We start from the raw sequence: 19,638 nt of genomic DNA, 5'->3' as shown, positions 1-19,638 counted from the left end.
GAGTCATGGGAACTAGTCTCCCCGGCATCACAGACACCTTCAAAGGTGTTAATTGAGTTAAATTATTATGTATTGCAAAGTACTGCTATTGCAGAACAACAAATTTTAATGACATATGCCAGTGATATTCTGTCTGATTCTGAGGACAGGAAGTCACAGTAATTTTGAGCGAAGGACAGAAGGTAACCAAAACGTGGTGAGAGTTAGACAGTTACACAGTAGGGAAATTGGCCTTTAGTCCCACTTGCCTGTGCTGACTGGGAATCTCATCGAAACTAGGTGACTGAGATAAACCTGTCTTAGAACATAGTGATTCAGTAGGTTATGGAATTGGGGCAAAATATGGTGGCATTGTAGTGTAATGCTATTACAGCACCAACAATCGGGAATTTGTAAGAAGTCTGGTCATTCTTCCTGTGACTACGTGGGTTTCCTCCACGTGCTCCAATTTCCTTCCACGCTCGATAGACATATGGGTTAAATTAGCCATATTGGTGTAATTTAGTGTGGGTTTGTTGGGCTGGATAGACATGTTCTGTGCTGTATATCTTGGAGGAAAACATGTATTTACAGAGCAACATGCACAAAATTCCAGAGGAACTCTGCTGGAGAATAAACAGCAGCCCTTTTGGGCCAAGACCCTAACCCTAATGTAATACTGGATTTTTAATCTTTGAGTATGGCTTCCATTTGAAATATTCATTAATAAAACCATCATAGGAACAGAAAGATCAAGTAATTTGCTTTTTTTAAATATAAACTTTGAGTTGTTTCTTGATGGGCATTGGAAACGAGATGGTGCCTTACTGGCTGGGCCATCAAAAATTTAAAGCAATGGTGATATGGAAAAATTCTGTAAATTTGTCATTCAGCATCTCTTCACACAGGGCAAGGAACACCTGTTAAGGGCACAAAACGGTAAACATAATTTTAATCGCAGTAGAGAAAAATGAGGGCATCTGCACAAGTGAAAGGTTATGTTAAATGTCTTTTCTCCTTTATTTGTGCTAGGTCAATAATTTAAAGTTCTAATTAAATTTGTTATCGAAGTTCATATGCAGTTGCATCAATTACTCATGAAGTGTGGTCTGATCTTCATCTAAGTCAATAGTAGACAAACACAATCTGCCCAAGCTAATAACACACAAGCAATTGTACTTCACATGTCTTTATTGAACGCATTGTTTAATCATTCACAGTTCAAGCTAGAAAAAGTATGTGAACCTTTGTATTTAATAACTGGTAGAACTTCCTTTAGCAGCAATAACCTCCACCAAACGTTTCTTGTAGCTGCTGATCAGACTCCACAATAGCAAGGAGATACTTTAGACTATTCCTCCATACAAACTATTTCAGTTCATCAATATTTCTGAGTCACCTTGCATGAACAGTCCTCTTCAGGTTATGCCATAGTATCTCAATGAGGTCAAAGTCTGGACACTGCCTTGGCCATTCCAAAACATGTATTTTCTTTTTAAACCATTCTGTTGTTGGTCTACTCTTGTGTTTTGGGTCATTGTCTTTTTGCATCATCCAACCTCTTTTAAGGTTCAGATGACAGACCACTACACCAACATTCTCCTGTAAGGTGTCTTGATACATTTTGAATTCATTGTTTCCTCGATTGAGTACAAGCTGTCCAGGCCCTGATGCTCCTTCCACCGCGCTCCACAGTTGGGATGAGGTTTTAGTGTTGGTGTGTAGTGCCCTTTTCCCTCCAAACATGGCAAAGTACATTTCTGCCAAACAGTTTAACTTTTGTCTCATCTGTCCACAGAATATTGAGAACATTGTTCCAGAAACATTGTGGAATGCTCAGGTGGCCTTTTGCAAGCTTGAGATGTGCAGCAATGATTTTTTGAGAGCAGTAGTTTCCTCTGTGGTGTCCTTCTATGAACACTATTCTTGTTCAGTGTTTTTATAGTGGATGTATGAACAGAGATTTTAGCAAGTTTTAGAGATTTCTGAGTCTGTGTCTTTATAAGGCAGGGCACCTTTACAGCCCACACTTCTGATCTCATCTCATTGATTGGAACAGTTGACTTCAAATAGCCTTTGTGGAAGGCATTATCTGAGGTTCATGCAACACACATAAAAGTTGCTGGTGAACGCAGCAGGCCAGGCAGCATCTCTAGGAAGAGGGACAGTTGGCGTTTCAGGCCGAGACCCTTCGTCAGGACTCAGGACTGTTGTTTGCATTATCTGAGGTTCATGCTCTTTTTAATCTAGACTGTGTTTGTTTAAATGGTTTACTCAGTATTGAGGAGAAGTATAATTGTTTGTGTTGTTAGTTTAGCCAGATTGTGTTTGTCTATTATTGTGAATTAGATGAAGATCAGACCACATTTTATGAGCAGTTAATGCAGAAAACCAGATAAATGCAAAGGGTTCACAAACTTTATCTTGCAATTGTATGTCCCCATGTACAACCCTGAGATTCATTTTCTTACGAGTATTCACAATGTATACAAAGAAACAACAGAATCAATGACTAACCAATGGATTTGGGAAAGTTGTGTCTCATTAACTTGAAGGGATGGGGGTTGATCAGAGGTAATGTGTGTGGATTTTTAGCAGGAATCTTCAAGTTTCGTGCCTTGGAAAGGACACAAAGGATGTTGGCTGGACTGAAAAACTATTGCCATTGAGGAACATTGGATTAGCTATGGATGTGGGAGAGTCTTAAGACCGGAGGGCACAGTTTCAGAGTACAAGGAAGTCCCTAGGAACAGAGGAGGAATTTCTTTATACAGAGGGTGGTGAATCTATAGAATTCATTGCCTTAGATGGCTGTGGAGGCTGTAGTTTTAAACTGATTTATCAAAGGTACATCCTGCATCAAAATACATCTGACACAGGCATCTTAATGAGCATCTTTCACTCTTAGTAGCCTAAGGGGGGGGGGGGGAGATATGATGCTGATGGACAGTGCTTTTATCCAGAGGACTGCCTGGAAAAGTGATGGAGGTAGAGATGTTTGTCACCTTTAAGCGATCCTCAGAAGAGATGTGACCACCTGGTCTATGTACTGCGTTTGGTTGGAAAGCTTGGACAGTGGTTAAATAGCTCCTCTATTGTTGTTTTTCTACTTCTGTGATGCATACTGTTGAAGAACATGAGCTATTTTCAGCTCTGCTGTCTTTAATTTTGGAATTTAATTGGCATAGTCTCAAACATGATACCTAATTTTTAATTTCTGTAAGTTGCAATTTGTTTTATAGCTATGGGATTGGAGCAGGACGGGGTTGAATGAGAAATCTTCAAACCTACATAGTTTTACCAAGGCAGGACTGGAGACTTGCTATAGAGACAATTGTCTTTATTTCTAAGCTCCAGCCTTTTGTGTGTTGCTTGGATTTAAAACATATGCAGATTTGCTTTGTTTTCATTTCTAGCTCATTTACCTTGGCAATGATCAATGTTAACGTTCTTCAAAAATAGCTCCACTGGCTATGTTTTCACAAAAATAGCATCATCCCGTGAGACTTCTTGTCAATTAGAGTTTCTGTACGTTGAAAATCTTTCTAGTCATTAATCCATGGTAATGTTATCTTGAGCCCATTCCAGAGTTCTCTTTTATAAAGTGTCAGTGTTGTGAGTGATGCTGGATGTCTCATTGCCTTCAAGAAAGTGATGTTGAGCCACCTTGAACTCTGGTTGCTGTAGTGAAAGTTTTCCCACAGTTGCAGGATTTAGACTTGGTTAAATGAAGAAGTTTGGACAGGAGACATAGCAAAGGTAGGTTACTGGTGCCTTAAAACCAGCTGCTTTTGGCTGATGGGGCTCATGTTGGCAGTCATCGCACTCAGCAATTCAGGAACAGCTTCTTCCCCTCTGCCATCCGATTCCTAAATGGACATTGAACCCTTGGGCACTACCTCACTTTTTGAAATATATAGTATTTTTGTTTTTGCACGATTTTTAATCTATTCAATATACATATACTGTATAAAGTATACTGAATAAGGTTTACTTTTTAATTTTTTTTCTTCTATCTTATGTATTGCATTGAACTGCTGCTACTAAGTTAGCAAATTTCAAGTTGCATACCAGTGATAATAAACTTGATTCTGATCTAGAAGGAAGACTGATCACAAACCTCTGCTGCCACTCATGGGGATGTCTTTGGGAGTAAACCAGTGGGGGGGGGGTGAAGGAGCTGGAGACCCAAAGGCAGTCCTATGCTGAGTTGAGCACTGACTAACAACTCCTGCGACGTTGCTGTATCGGTGTCTGCTGTTCCTTTTGGATTCATCAGCTGCGTGGAGAGGGGGAGCCTGCTGCCTGGACAACATTGCCCTGGCTTGCATATCGACTTCAGCAGCATCAATGGTCTATGCTGACCAGTGGAGGCCATTGTAACTGAAGGGATGGCAGTACACCTTTCAATCATTCCTTGCCCTGTTTTACCGTGGCTCTTTAATGCCATGCTTTGTCTGAAGCTGTCTTTGAAGAACACTGTGAACTTGCTATGTTGTGCTGGAATGTGCAGTGACATTTGTGAGCTGCCTCATCTCTCCTTCAGTTGATGCATCTCACTGTTGCAATGTACATGAGACAAATGAACTTGAATCTCGATGTGGTGGTCTATTCCTCTTCAGCTCTGTTCAGTTGTTTGGTCAAATCTTTGACACCAAAAGGGAAGCTGGACTGATACATCCCAGCAATTAGTTTTTCAAGAACAATATGTTTGGGTGATGAATTGGATTTATCCTGCCTTGTGTGACAGGAAATATCTGTGTAACTTTCCCCGCTGTTAGGTTGACACTAATGTTGCAACTTAGTAAAAGATTTTACAAGGTTGATGGGGAGTGTCCTGGTATCCTCATACATGAAATTTTTCTCATTCATTTCTTGTCAAGTTAAATCCTCCAAGTTGTTTACTTCCCAAACATAAGATTTTGCAGCTGCTGGAAATCCAGGGTAACACACAGAATGCTAGACGAACCTAGCTTCAGGCAGCATGTATGGCAAGGAATGTGCAGTTGATGTTTCGGTCTGACACACTTCAATTAACTGTTAACTACATTTCCCACTTCATATCATGGTATAATGTGGCGGGGTTGGGGGTGGGTGGAATGACATCTGGTCCCTGGAGACTGAGGCAGCGCTTCAAAAGAGTATAGCATCTGGTCTTGCTGAAGATTGCCTGAAAAGGAGTCACATGGTTATCAATTATCCAGTCAGTGAATTATTGATATTAAAAATTGAGAGATCAGTGTGATAAATACTTCATCCTGAGTGATTTGATATCAAGCCACATGAAATAATATCAGGGCATTGCCAAAGATATGGTCAAAGTAGCAAATCTTGAGAACAGCTTTAACATGAGTAAGAGATAGAAACAGGATTAAGAATCTTAGTTCTAGGGCAAGATTGAATGGGTTAGGCCTTTATTCCCTGGAGTGCAGGAAAATGAGGGGACAGAATGGAATGGAACTTTTAATGTCATTGCACAGGCAACAAGATTGCAGTGCTATTCTGGAATGTGCCAGACAGATATTTGCAATGCATGCAGTATGGCTTAATTTTAAAAAAGTCCCATATTTATATGTGACAATGACTTTGATAGTCCGTAACACTCAAAGGCCATTGGCAAGCTGGGGTGAGTATAATTCAGCTGCACAATGGTCCTCGGGAAGAAGCTGTTTTTCAGTCTTGCTGTCTTGGCTCAAGACGTTTCTGTATCTCCTACCTGATGGCAGGAGATTGAACAGACAGCGATCGGGATGGGATGGGTCTCTGGTGTCGTTATGAGTGTGCCGTAGGCATTGAGACTTGTAGATTGTTCCAGGTCCCACTGTAGAGTCCCAGTGGTGTGCTGAGCTGTCCTGGTCACCTGTTGGAGTGCTTTGTGATCTGTCTTGCTGCAGCTAGAGTACCACACTGTCATTCTGTGTGTCAGTATGCTCCCTATTGCACATCGATAAAAGTTGGCCAGCAATTTATGGGGCAGATTAGATCTCTTTGAGCACCTCGCTGTTACCTTCCCTATTATTGAGATTGTGTTGATGGACCAAGAGTCCATCATGATGATCTTGATGATCATCTCAAAAACCTGAATCTGGAGGCCCTCTCCATGACCTCCCCATAAGAATACTGGGTTTGTTTGGGACCCCTGTCTTCCTGAAGTCAATAGACAGGGTAAATGCAAGCAGATTTTTTTTCTACTGAGGTTTGGTGAGACTACAACTGGAGGTCATAGGTTGAGGGTGAAAAGTGAAATGTTTAAGGGGAAGATGGGGAACTTCAGTCAGGATGGTGAGAGTGTAGAATGAGCTGCCAGCCCAAGTGGGGTTGATTTCAACATTTAAGAGTTATTTGGATTGGTAAATGCATGGGGTTAAGGAGGGCTATGGTCCTAGTGTAGCTCGATAGGACAAGGTAGATTAATGGTTCAAGATGGGCTGTTTCTGTGCTGTAGTGTTCTATCACTCTAAGAAAAAGGCTCTCCATAAAACACTGCCTAGATGGTTGAAGGTACTGGGGGTATGCATGAGTCCGTAAAAGCTGCAAAAACAAAAATTGGATAGCAGGTAGTGGTTGGATTTTAGAGGATCAGAGCGCAAACTTTAAAATCAAGGGTCAAAATGCACTGATCCAAACTATATGCCCTAGCACCGAATACTTAATGCTCTTTAGTTTGACATCACCTTCCCAGCCACTTCTTCAGATTCAGATTGTGATTTATTTATCCAAGGTACATTGAAACATACGGTAAAATATGTTTGTGTTAACAAGTGAATTTTGCCAGATATTCTGGTGCTAACATAATATGTCTGTAACATTCATCATAACAACACAACAGACAAGCAACAAAATGAGTAGAACAAGCCCCTTTCCCATCCCTCCCAGAATGACCTCATTCTGTTCCCATGTCTTATGGTCTTATGTGGCTGTGGAGGTCAAGTCATTGGATATACTTAAGGTGGAGGTTGATGGGTTCTTGATTAGTCAGGGCATCAAAGGTTATGTTGAGAAGGTGGGAGAATGGGGTTGACAGGGATAATAATTCAGACTTGATGGGCTGAATGACCTAATTCTGCTCCTATGTCTTATGGTCTTACACAAGGTTTTGCCCTTGTTCTGGAATGTTCTTTGGAAAATTCTTATTTGGTTCTCTGCTGACTTAAGATAGTATGTTCTGAAACTTTAAAAAAAGCACTGTAGCACAATGGCTATTACAGCTCTGCTTTTTGAAGTTCAATTCTGGTGCTGTTCTATAAGGAGTCTCTGTACATCGGTTTTCCCTGGGTACTCCAGTTTGCTTCACAGTCCAAAGGGTAGGCTAATTGGTCACTGTACATTGTCCTGTGATCAGGTGAAGATTAATTGGTTTGTTAGGGGTTGGCTGCTCTTAGGCATTTTGTGAATGAACTTCATAAAATCAGTTTGTCTTCATTCTGTTCTGAAAACACAGTGATATTTGTAAGCTTGCGCTCAGTAAGAAGGTGGCCACTCAAGACTCGCTCGGAGTTATTTTGATCAAGGCTTGCATTTCACTGTGACAGTCAGCATTATTGGAACAACACGAAATGCTGGAGGAACTTCCCAAGTCAGACAGCATCTGTGGAGAGGATGAGACTCTTCATCAGGTCTCCACCTGAAACGTCGACTATTTATGCCTCTCCATAGATGCTGTCTGAGCCGCTGAGCTCCTCCACTATTTTGTGTGTGTTACTTTGAATTTCCAGCATCTGCAGAACCACTTATGTTTAGCCAGCTCCATCATGGGCACTAGCCTCCCCGGCATAGAGGACATCTTCAAAAGGTGGTGCCTCAAAAAAGTGCCATCCATCATTTAGGACCCCCATCTCACTGCTACAATCAGGAAGGAGGTACAGGAGCCTGAAGACACACACTCAACGTTTCAGGAACAGTTTCTTCCCCTGTGCCATCAGAATTCTGAATGGACAGTGAAGTCATGAACACTGCGTCACTATTTTTCCCCTCCTTTTGCACTACTCATTTAATTTGATGTTCTTAATTATATATAAAATTTAGTTTTTATTATGTATTGCAAGGTACTGCTGCTGCAATACAATAAATTTCACAACATATGCCAGTGATACTGAACTTGATTCTGATCATTAGAAGATTTTCTTTTGAGGATAATAGAAACATAGAAAACCTACAGCACAATACAGGCCCTTCGACCCACAAAGCTGTGCCGAACATGTCCTTACCTGAGAAATTACCTAGGGATTCTGGTACTATTTAGAGAGATGGTGCCTCGTCCAGCATTTTCCTTCAGCTGCCACACACAGATTAATTAGAGATTCTGCACTGGCCCATTTCCCTAAATATGCCATTGCACTTACAATATTTCATTGTGTGTGAAGCAGTTGAAAGCACTTGATGTATCAAACTACATCTCTTTCATAGAGCAGAACAGGCCCATCATCCTACGATGTTGTGCAGATCTAATTAAATTAGTAACCCAATGCCTAACCAGACTAATAACTTCTGCCTACAGTGTCTGTGATGTAAAAACAATGGGGCATCATGGTATCGCCAAGTGGTTAGCAGGATGCTGTAACAACTTGAGAGCTCCGATATCCTCTAAGAAAATTTGTGCGTTCTTTCTGTGTATGCATGGGTTTCTTCCGGTTTTCTCCCACAGTCTGAAGATGTAGGTGAATTGGTCATTGTAAATTGTCCTGTGATTAGACTAAGGTTAAATCAGATTGCTTGGTGATGCGGTTCAGTGGGCTGGAAGGGCCTGTTCCCCTCTCTCCAATTTTATTTATGCATTTATTTAAACAAAACTGCTACAGATAATTATCAGGTTAGGGAGCATCTCTGATTGAGTCTGCAGTATATGATTGAGAATGAGTTTGAGTTTGCTTATGAAAAGCTTTGCAAGGTTTATGAAAATGGGTATGACAAGTACAATGTTGCATGATGTCCTTGGCTGCCTCCCCACAGATTAGTGCGATGTTAGCATTGAGATATTGTAACTTTCTAACACCAGTAAGAGTTAAATCTTTTCACTTCTGGATCAGGTTGCAGGCATAGAAACAGAAAATCTAGAACAAAGGCCCACAAAGCTGTGCCGAACATGTCCTTACCTTAGAAATTACCTAGGGTTACTCATAGCCCTCTATTTTTCTGAACTCCATGTACCTGTCCAGGAGTCTCTTAAAAGACCCTATCGTATCCGCCTCCACCACTGTTGCCAGCAGCCCATTCCACGCACTCACCACTCTCTGCACGAATATGAAAAAGATACATCTCCTCTGTACCTACTTCCAAGCACCTTAAAACTGTCCCTTCTCGTGTTAGCCATTTCAGCCTTGGGAAAAAGCCTCTGACTATCCACACGATCTCTGCCTCTCATCATCTTGTACACCTCTATCAGGTCACCTCTCATCCTTTGCTGCTCCAAGGCCTGTATCTTTGGTCACAACCATTCCCTTTCACTGTTATTTCTTCTGAAGAGGCCCATGAATCTGTTGGAGCCCAGATGAAGGGTCTCGACCCAAAATGTCGATTGTCCATTTCTTTTAAAGTTCAAAGTAAATTTATTATCAAAGTGCGCACACATCACCATATACAACCCTGAGATTTATTTGTGGCATACTCAGTAAATCTATAGAATAATAACCATAACAGAATCCATGAAAGACTGCCCACTTGGATGTTCAACCAGAGTGCAGAAGACAGCACACTGCAAATACAAAGAAAATAATAAATATGGAAAATATGAGATGGCGTGCTTGAAAGTGAGTCCATAGGTTGTGGGACCATTTCAATGATGGGACAAGAAGTTGAGTGAAATTTTTGTCTCTGGTTCAGGAGCCTGATGGTTGAGAGGGTAAGAACTGTTCCTGAAACTGTTGGTGAGAGTCCCGACTCCTGCACCATCTTCCTGATGGCATCAGTGAGAAGAGAATATGTCCTGGGCGGTGGGGGTCTTTATTGATGGATGCTGTTTTCCTGCGATAGTGATCATGTAGATATGCCCAGTGCTTTTGCCTGACCACTGAATTCTTTCAGCACCTTGTTCCAGATTCCTGTGTCTTGAGTCTCTTCTGTTGCTGTGGATCATCATTTTCCTTGCTCCTTAACCTGCATCTTGACAAAATGCAAGTCTTATCCATAGGTTACATTAGGTCTTCTGCTTCCCTTCTGTGAGCTTCCAGCCAGTGAGCCACAGCTTGATGTTTGATTCCAGAGAAACTACGACTTTCAAACATTTCAAACGCTGCTGATTCTACCCCCAACCCCAGCTTTGAGTTGTAATCTGGAATTTCCAGTTGTCGGATGATTTCCCTGCACGCTGCTCTGACATGTTGGGAAATCATGTACTCGGCAGGTTTCAGCAGTGGCTTGCCTTTGCCCTCTGCCGGGTGAGCTCAGCAGCTCTTGCAGCGGGTGACCAGGACGTCTCAGTGCCTTGTCGTGCTCTTTGCGCTCCACAATGCCTGCTGGCCTGCCGCCTTGACCATCGGACCACGAAGCGGTCTCCTCCGCTCCATCTGGTTAGTGTCCCATTAATCCTTCCCTAAGCCTTGGCCCATCTCTCTTCTTTTAGCCAGGTGTGGATCAAGCTATTTCTTAGCCTGCCTGAAAGTATATTTGCTTTAGCGTGTCTTTTGTCTTGTCTTACTTCTTCTAAATGCTCTTTGAAAAAATTATTTGATCTCTTTTTTTTTAAAGTGAGTCTTTTACTTGCGAAGGATAATGTATGTTAAATGAGAGATGTCATGTTGACAGCACAACTGAACTTCCAATATGGTTATCTGGGGAATTGTAGTTCTGCACCCACTCTGTCCAACATGGAATTAGCAAGTATATTTACATTCAAAAATAGCTGGCAGTAATGACATAGCTCATTTCAACCCTTTGCCATACCTAGAAATATGAAACTACTAAGGGCTGGCAAGGTAGCCATTAGTGCATCGCTGTACAGTGCCAGTGACCAGGATTCAATTCTTGTCTTAGAGTTTGTATGTTCTCACGACAGTGTAGGTTTTCTCTGGGTGCTTCGGTTTCCTCCCACGTTACAAAGATGCACCAGGTAGTAGGTTAATTGGTCATGTAATTTGGCAGTGCGGGCTCATTGGGCTGGAGGGATCTGTTACTGTGCACCTCTAACTGAAATTTAAAAGCCAAGTTAAACCTGAACACCAGATTCTGTAGATGCTGGAGATCCAGAGTAATCCACAAAGTTCTAGAGGGACTCAGTAGGTCAGGGAACATCTATAATGAAGAATAAACGGTTGATAAACAGTCAGGTTGGAATGTTTTACTTGCATTGAGTAACAGGCATCAGGCAAAGAGCCAGGCATTGCTACTGGTGTTACTGTCTGTTTATTTGGTGATACAGTGTGGAACAGACCCCTTGAACTGCTCCATCCCGGCAACCTCACAACCCTGATTAACCCTAACTTCATCACAGGATGATTTACAATGCCCAGTTAACCTTCTTGGTACGACTTTGGACTGTGGGAGGAAACCAGAGGGCCAGGAGAAAACCTTCGCAGGGTGGAATGCAGAGACTCCTTACAGAACCGCGCCGGAATTGAATTCCAAACTTTGGATTGCTGTGAGCTGTAATAGTGACATTCTAATCGCTATCTACAGTGTCTATAAAAGTTGGAAGTTTTCATGCTTTGTTGTTGTTTACCAACATTGAATCACAGTGAATTTAATTGGCTTTTTTGACAGATCAACAGAAAAGACACTTTACTTATCAAAGAAAAAAAATTTCTACAAATCGGTCTAAATTTATTACAATCATTAAACACAATAATTGATTGCATAATTACTCACACCTTTCAACTCAGTATTTGTAGATGCACCTTTGGCAGCAATTACAGCCTTGAGTCCAAAGACTATAAAATATAGGAACAGAAATATAGGATCGAGAGGACATGGCCTTAGGGTGAAAGGGGAAAGGTTTTGGGGGAATTTCTTCATTCAGTGGTGGGAGTGTAGAATGAGCTGCCATCTGACGTGGTAAATGTGGGCTCACTCTTAAGTTTTAAGAATAAATTGGATAGGTACATGGATGGGAGAGGTCTGGAGGCTTATGGACTGGATGCAGGTCAATGGGATTAGCAGAATAATGTTTCGGCACAGACTAGAAGGACCGAATGGCCTGTTCTTTGTGCTGTTGTTCTGTGGTTCTAACTGGGCCACTTGGCCTTTGATTCTGCTCTGCCATTCTATCATGGCTGATCCAGTTTTCCTCTCAGCCCGAGTCTCCTGCCTTGATCAATCAAGAATCTATCAACCTCTGCCTTAAATATATATGAAGACTTTGCCTCCAGAGCTGCCTGTGGCAAAGAATTCCACAGATTCACCACCCTTTGGCTCAAGAAATTCTATTATCATCTCCATTCTAAAAGGACACCCCTCTTCTGAGGCTATATCCTCTGGTCTTAGACTCTCCCACCATAGGAAACATCCACTCTATCAATACATTTCACCATTTGATAGGTTTCAATGAGGTCACCCTTCATTCTCCTAATGTCTAGTGAATACAGGCCCGGAGCCAGCAGACACTCTTCATGTGATAAACCATTCAATTCGGGAATCATTTTCGTGAACCTCCTTTGAATCCTCTCGAGATTCAGCATATCTTTCTAAGATGAGGCACCCAAACCTGCTGATAGTTCTCCAAGTGAGACCTCACCAGTGCTTTATAAAGTCTTCTTGAAATTAATGCTAACATTGGATTTGCTTTCCTCACCACAGACTCAACCGGGAAATGAACAAGTCACTTTGCATCTTGGTTTTTTGTATCTTCTCTCCACTTAGAAAATGGTCAACCCCTTTATTTCTTCTACCAAAGTGCATGACCATGTATTTCTCGACACTGTATTCTATCTGCCATTGCTTTGCCCATTTTCCTAATCTGTCTGTCCTTCTGTAACCTCTCTACTTCCTCAGAATTACCTGCCCCTTAACTTCATGTCATCTGCAAACTTTGCAACAAAGCCATCGATTCCATCATCCAAACCATTGGTGTATAATGTAAGAAGAATCAGTCCCAACACAGACTCCTGTGGAACACCACTAGTCACTGGCAGCAAACCAGAAAAGGCTCCCTTTATTCCCACTCTTTACCTCCTGCCAAATAGCCACTGCTTTATCCATACGAGTATCTTTCCTGTAATACCATGGGCTTGTTAAGCAGCCTTGTGTGGCACCTTGTCAAAGGCCTTCTGAAAATCCAAGTACACAACTTCAACTGATTCTCTTCTGTCTATCCTGTTTATTTTATCAAAGAATTCAACAGATTTGTCAGACAAGATTTTCCCTTGAGGAAATCCTGCTGACTATGGTCTATTTTATCATCTGCCTCCAAGTACTCCTAGACCTCATCCTTAATCAACTCCAACATCTTCCCAGCCATTGAGGTCAGACTAACTGGCTTAGAGTTGCCTTTCTTTTGCCTCCCCCCTTCTTGGAGTGATATTTATAATTTTCCAGTCTTCCAGAAACATTCTAGAATCTAGTGATTCTTTAAAGATCAGTACTAATGCTTCAGCAATCTCTTCAGCCACATCCTTCAGAACCCTAGGGTGTATACCATCTGGTCACTTTTACCTTAAAGGCTTTTTAATTGCCTTCTGTTGGTTTTAAAAAAAGCTTCCCAATCCTCTAACTTCCAACTAATCTTTGCTCTATTATATAAAATATGTACTTTTTTGATCCTGAGTGGGAAATTATTTCATTAGAGCAGCAACATTTAAAAACACACTTAGCAATAATAAATTATTGAATATAATATTAATATAATATAATATTAACTAATAAAGTACAGAATAATATATACGAATTTACCAATGTGCAGTACTGTGCAATAATAATGTATGAAATAATAAAATGGAAACTATTGTACTATGATGTGTTCTGTTGCAGAGATGAACTATTGTATGTACTTATTACATTTTGATAGGAAAGATTTTCTGTAACGATCCTTGTGACAGTGGAACTGAACGAGCCTGTTTGAAAAGGTGCTCCGCTGCTTATTCAGTAGGTTATGGAGAGGATGTGCCTGATTGTCCATAATGGATATCAGTTTGTTTGGTGACCTCCTCTCCACTATTAACTCAAGTGTCTGGGTTGTAGCCAGAGATGGATCCAGCCTTTTTGAGTTTATTTAGTCATTTTGCATATCCAGCACCGATGCTGCTCCCCAACATAAAGCTGCAAAGATGACTGCACTTGCTACAACAGGCTGGTAAAAGACTGTACACATTGAAGGATCTCAGCTTTCTGCTCATCCCCTTCTTGTAAACAGCCTTGGTGTTGGTTTTCTAGTCAAGTCTATTGCCGAGGTGAACACCCAAGTATTTGTACTCCACCACTGCAGCTCTTCCCAGAATGTATACAGGACTCGTCACAGTCCTCTTCTTCCTAAAGTCAATCATCATCCCCTGGTTTTGGCCACATTCAGGAGTAGGTGATTCCTCCCACACTACTCCACAAGTCCTGCCCATCTCCGATACACCCAACCACCGCAGAGTCATCAGAGAACTTCTGCAAGTGACAAGACTCAGATTTGTACTGAAAGTGTGAACAGAAACAGATAGGACTGTCCTTGTGACGCTCCAGTGCCACTCACCACCATCTCTGATAGAGAACTACCCATCCATACAAACTGGGGTCTTTCTGTCAGGTAGTTGAAATCCAGGAGATAGCTGATTCGTTTACACCAGGGGTAGGCAACCTACGGCCCGCGGGCCAAATCTGGCCCGTGAAGATACTTTGACCGGCACGCAAGCAAATATTGAGATACCATGCTTATCGGCCCGCGAGCGATTTTTCCTTATTCTGAGTGTTTTGTTACACTGGCCCCAGGTTCTGTTTTGATAAGAGTACAGACTTGAGAGACACTGCTCAACTTGCAGTGCTTGTGCAAGGAGTGACCTCAACTTTCCAAATTTTTGAAGAGTTTATTCAATTAATTCCTATGAGGGACACAGTTACTGGAGCAGACATTTTTTGAAGCTTTGTTGAAAATGATGTCAGAAATGAAACTTAATGTGTCGAAGCTAATTGGCATCACAACTGATGGGGCACCAGCAATGGTGGGACAGAAGAACTAAACTGAGTTCTTTGATTACTAATTGGCATCCTTGGTTAAGCACAAATGATTTTCTAGCATGTGTTATTCATTAATTTGAGGCAAACCATAACTAGATGTATTTAAATGGATAATTCCCATATTTCAAGTTTTTAATGGCATTTATCTGGCCCAATGTCGGCTCATTACTACGCGATCCGGCCCACAGAGGCAAAAAGGTTGCCGACCCCTGGTCTACACCCATCCTTTGCAGCTTTTGGCTCAGATTGTATTGAAGCAATAGAGAAATCAAAAACTGTGATTTTTACAATTCCACCAGCATCATCCAGGTGGGAGTTGCATCTCCAACTCCTTAACGCAGTTTGTTGGAAGCTGCAGCTGGATGCACTTCTCACTGTTGTGGTGGTCAGGGATACTGGAGGCCCCCCTACCTTCCCACATCCCGCAAGGGGAGCATTGCACTATCCTGCCTGTCATCTCTACCTAGCTGAGCAGATATAGAGAAGGAAAAAATTCTTGCTTTTCTTCCCTTTTGCTTTCTGAGTGAAGCCTCTCTGCTGAAGCCTTAAGATCACCACTCTGATTATGTCCACTCAGACAATGGCTGCTGCGGCATTGTCTTTTGTGGATAGGCCTCCATCAGCTTTGCACATCTGGACACAGCAATTTCCCTCCATTTTCTTTACAAAACTGCTCAAGTTCTGTCAGGTTGCATGGGGATGGTGAATGAACAGTCCTTTTCAAGTCCAGCCATATATTCGCAATTGAATTGATTATGTGGACTCTGAGTAGGCCACTCCAGGAGATTAACTTTGTTTTTAAGCCATTTCTGTGTATCTTTGGCTTTATGCTTGGGGTCATTGTCATGCTAGAAAAATCTCCCAAGTCGCAGTTCTCTTGCAGATTGCATCAAGTTTTCCTCCAGGATTTCCCTGTATTTTGCTGCATTCATTTTACCCTCCACCTTCACAAGCCTTCCAGGGCTTGCTGCAGTGAAGCATCCCCACAGCATGATGCAGCCAGCACCATGCTTCGCGGTAGGGATGGTTTGTTTTTGTGCATTGCCAAACATGGGGTTTAGTCGGTTGGCCAAAACGCGCATTTTTGGTTTCATCAAACCATAGAACCTTCTTCCAGCTGACTTCAGAGTCTCACACGTGTCTTCTGACAAACTCTAGCTGAGATTTCATGTGAGTTTTTGTCAACAGTGGCTTTCTCTTTGCCACTCTCCCAAAGCATCCGGGCAGCAGTTGTATGTACAGTCTCTTCCATCTCAGCTACGGAAGCTTGTCACTCGTCCAGAGTTGTCATAGAGGCCTCTTGGTGGCCTCCCTCATAGTCCCCTTGCATGGTCACTTAGGGTTTGAAGACTGCCTGCTCTCGGCAGATTTACAACTGTGCCATATTATTTCCATTTCTTGATTGACTTAACTGTACTCCAAGGGATATTCAGTGACTTGGAAATATTATTGTATCCAACTCCTGATTTGTGCTTTTGAATAACCTTTGTGGAGTTGTTTTTGGTGTTCGTCTGTCTTCATGATGTAGTTTGTTACAGGTGTATTTTTTACAGCAATCAATTGAAACACCTTAGTCAGTTAGTCCTGACGAAGGGTCTTGGCCTGAAACGTCGACTGTACCTCTTCCTAGAGATGCTGCCTGGCCTGCTGCGTTCACCAGCAACTTTGATGTGTGTTAATTGAAACACCTTATCTGCACGTGGTAATCTCCAATTAACTAATCATGTGACTTCTAATGATTTTGGTGTCACATTAAAGGGGGAGTGAATAGTTGTGCAATCAATTATTTTGTGTCTTATATTTGTAATTAATTTGGATCACTTTGAAATCTGTTTTCACTTTGACACGAGTTTTTTCTCTGATCAGTGTCAAAAAAAGCCAAATTAAATCCGCTGTGATTCAGTGTTGTAAAACAATAAAAATGAAAACTTCCGGCAGGGGGCGGGGCGGGGAGAGAATACTTTTTTAGGGGTATTTAAGAGATCCTTGGGCACATGGATGAAAGAAAAAACTTGTGGTCTGCTCCCAGCACATCTCGGACTGTATTGGTCATTGACACAGTGCTTTTCACTCTTTGGATGTACATGTGATAAATAAATCTCTAAAATCTCTCTCTCTCCCCCTCCTATTCAAAGAAGAATGTGTTAGGCCTGAGTCAGAGCCAATACAAAGATTTCTCCAATTTCCCTCTCCCCTCTTCAACGCCCCACTCTGACCTCTTACTACTTCTCACCTGCCTATCACCTCCCTCTGTTGCCAGTACTCCTTCCCTCTCTGCCATGATCCACTTTCCTCTCATAAGATTCCTTCTCCAGCCCATTAACTCTTCCACCTGTCACCTCCCAGCTTCTTGCTTCATAACCTTCCCCACCCACCTGGCTTCTTCCATCACCTTCTAGCCTTTACTCCTTCCCCTCCCCCCACCTAATTCTGGCATCTTCTATCCTTCCTTTCCAGTCCCGATGAAGGTCCCAGCCCAAAATGCCGACTGTTTATCGATTTCCATAGATGCTGCTGGATCTGTATTTTGTGCTGTACTGGATTTCCTGCATCTGCATCTCTTGTGTTTATCACTTGTGCTTTAATAGGTTACAACTTACTGTGGTCTCAGAATACTATCAGAGTCATGTTCCTGAATGATGAATGTTCAGTACATAGATGCAGTTGTTTCCCCAGGGTAACTGTGGGGTCTCCAGGTGCTGCATCAATAAACAGGTACTCAACCTGTATCCGTAGTTGTGAAGCAGGAAATCTGAAATAAGTGTAAAATGTTCCGCAGGTCAGGCGACATCTTTGGATTTAACGTCCAACTCCATATGTGTGAGGCAGAACAAAGAAAAATCAGACATTTTAAGTTGAGAAGGGGAAAGAGTGGTGAGAACAAATGTGAAGAAAGGAGATCAAGTGAAATTGAGTTGTGGTTGTAGCTGCAAAGGAGTGATGAAGGCTTGCTAATTAGATCTGGTCTGTCTGGAGATGTAGTTGGAAGATAATGAATGCAAACTCAAACAGTACTGGAAATGAGATTTTAACCCCCCCCCCCCCCCACCAAAACTTGTAGGGTTGGAAATACCCTGCAGATCAGGCAGCAAGGGTAGAGGAAAAATAATTAATATTAATTAGTCATTCATTGGAAGTGGCTATTTCTCAAGTTCAAGATTAATTGCCATTCAACAATACATGTGAATACAACAAAACAGCATTTCACTGGGGCCAAGGTGCAAAGCACAGCACCAGTAGTGCATAACACATATAGCATTTATTGTTATGGTAACATGCTCTGACACACACTTGGAAAGGCTGGTTATCTGAAATTATTGAAACAATTTGAGGACTGTGGACTGTAATGTGCCCAGTCCAGTGATAATGCTGTTCCTAGAGCTTGCTTTGTTCCCTGTTTCAGCAGTCATTTAGGGATGCTTCCTGGAAGTGGTTAATAAATGCTGATGTGCCAGAAGTTAGAATGCCACTGTAGCGTAGCGGTTACTGCAATGTTAATACAGCTCTGGGCATTCTGGAGTTTGGAATTTAATTCCAGCATCCCCCGAAGGGAGATTCCCTTTCGTATGCATGGGTTTCCCTGGTGCTTACGCAGTCCAAAGATGTACTGGTTAGGTTAATTAGTCATTGTAGATTATTTTGTGATTAGGCTAGGTTTAAATAGGTGGGTTGCAGGGTGATGGGCCTATTCCACATTGCATCTCTAAATAAATTGTTCTGCAATAATTTAGCACCAGCTCCTGTTTATATGCTGAGTTTTATGATTTTGAAAGGGTATTGGGACTAGATTTATGAGCCCTACAAAAGAGAATTGAACGCATATACAGTGCAAACCTGTGGAATTGTGTGGAAAAGGTGTGAGAATGATTGGAGATCTCTTGGAAGAGTGGGCAAGATTAACCAAACTGGCTCCTTTTGTACTGTATAAACTTTTTCCTAAGTAGCTAAAGTTTCTGGATTTTAGAATGCTATTGTTGCTGCCAGCCATACACATATCCTTAGCCTATTACATGTAGGAGCAGAATTAGGCCATTCAGCCCATTGAGTCTGGTTGTCCTATTCCCGTATAGGTTGCAGGATGGTGATAATCTGAGTTTTTCGAGAAGCTGCTGCTTTTAGCATGATGTAGCTTTCTCTTAGATAGCAATACAATGGATTCTGGTTAACTGGGACACATCGGGACCACTACATTTTGGCCCAATTAGGTGGCTTCCCCATTTAGCCGAGGCTTCATGGAGCTATTTAAAAATCTATAAAGACAAATTGTTTAACTGAGTAACAAATTATGTATTTAAAAATAATATAGAACAAATTGGAACACTATCAATACTACAGTACTATAAAACTATATTAGTTGCTAATTATCAACGGAAGAATTCATCCAGTGTATGCTGCAGAGTTCTTTTCATTGACTGTAAATGAGCAAGATCAGCACAGACACCCAGTGCCAATAATAGACTGCCTTCATACAGTGCTTTCTACGATTGCATCCTCCAAATCAAGATGATTGTTGGCACCTTCAAATTCTTTGTAGTCCCTAACTTGAAGTAGTGAAATCATTTCTTTTTCCATTCT

The 19,638-nt window shown here is 41.8% G+C and overlaps 1 protein-coding gene across 3 annotated transcripts in view; it reads left to right on the top strand.

Moving 5' to 3' along the window:
* Nucleotides 1-19,638, top strand: part of zftraf1 (zinc finger TRAF-type containing 1) — a 154,490-nt gene that overhangs the window by 39,985 nt on the left and 94,867 nt on the right. The gene's annotated exons all lie outside the window — the stretch shown is intronic.

Source organism: Mobula birostris, chromosome 3, assembly GCF_030028105.1.
Source record: "Mobula birostris isolate sMobBir1 chromosome 3, sMobBir1.hap1, whole genome shotgun sequence".
Lineage (NCBI taxonomy): Eukaryota > Metazoa > Chordata > Chondrichthyes > Myliobatiformes > Myliobatidae > Mobula > Mobula birostris.
The sequence above is the reverse complement of the archived record's forward strand: the minus strand, read 5'-3'. Positions and strand labels throughout refer to the sequence as shown.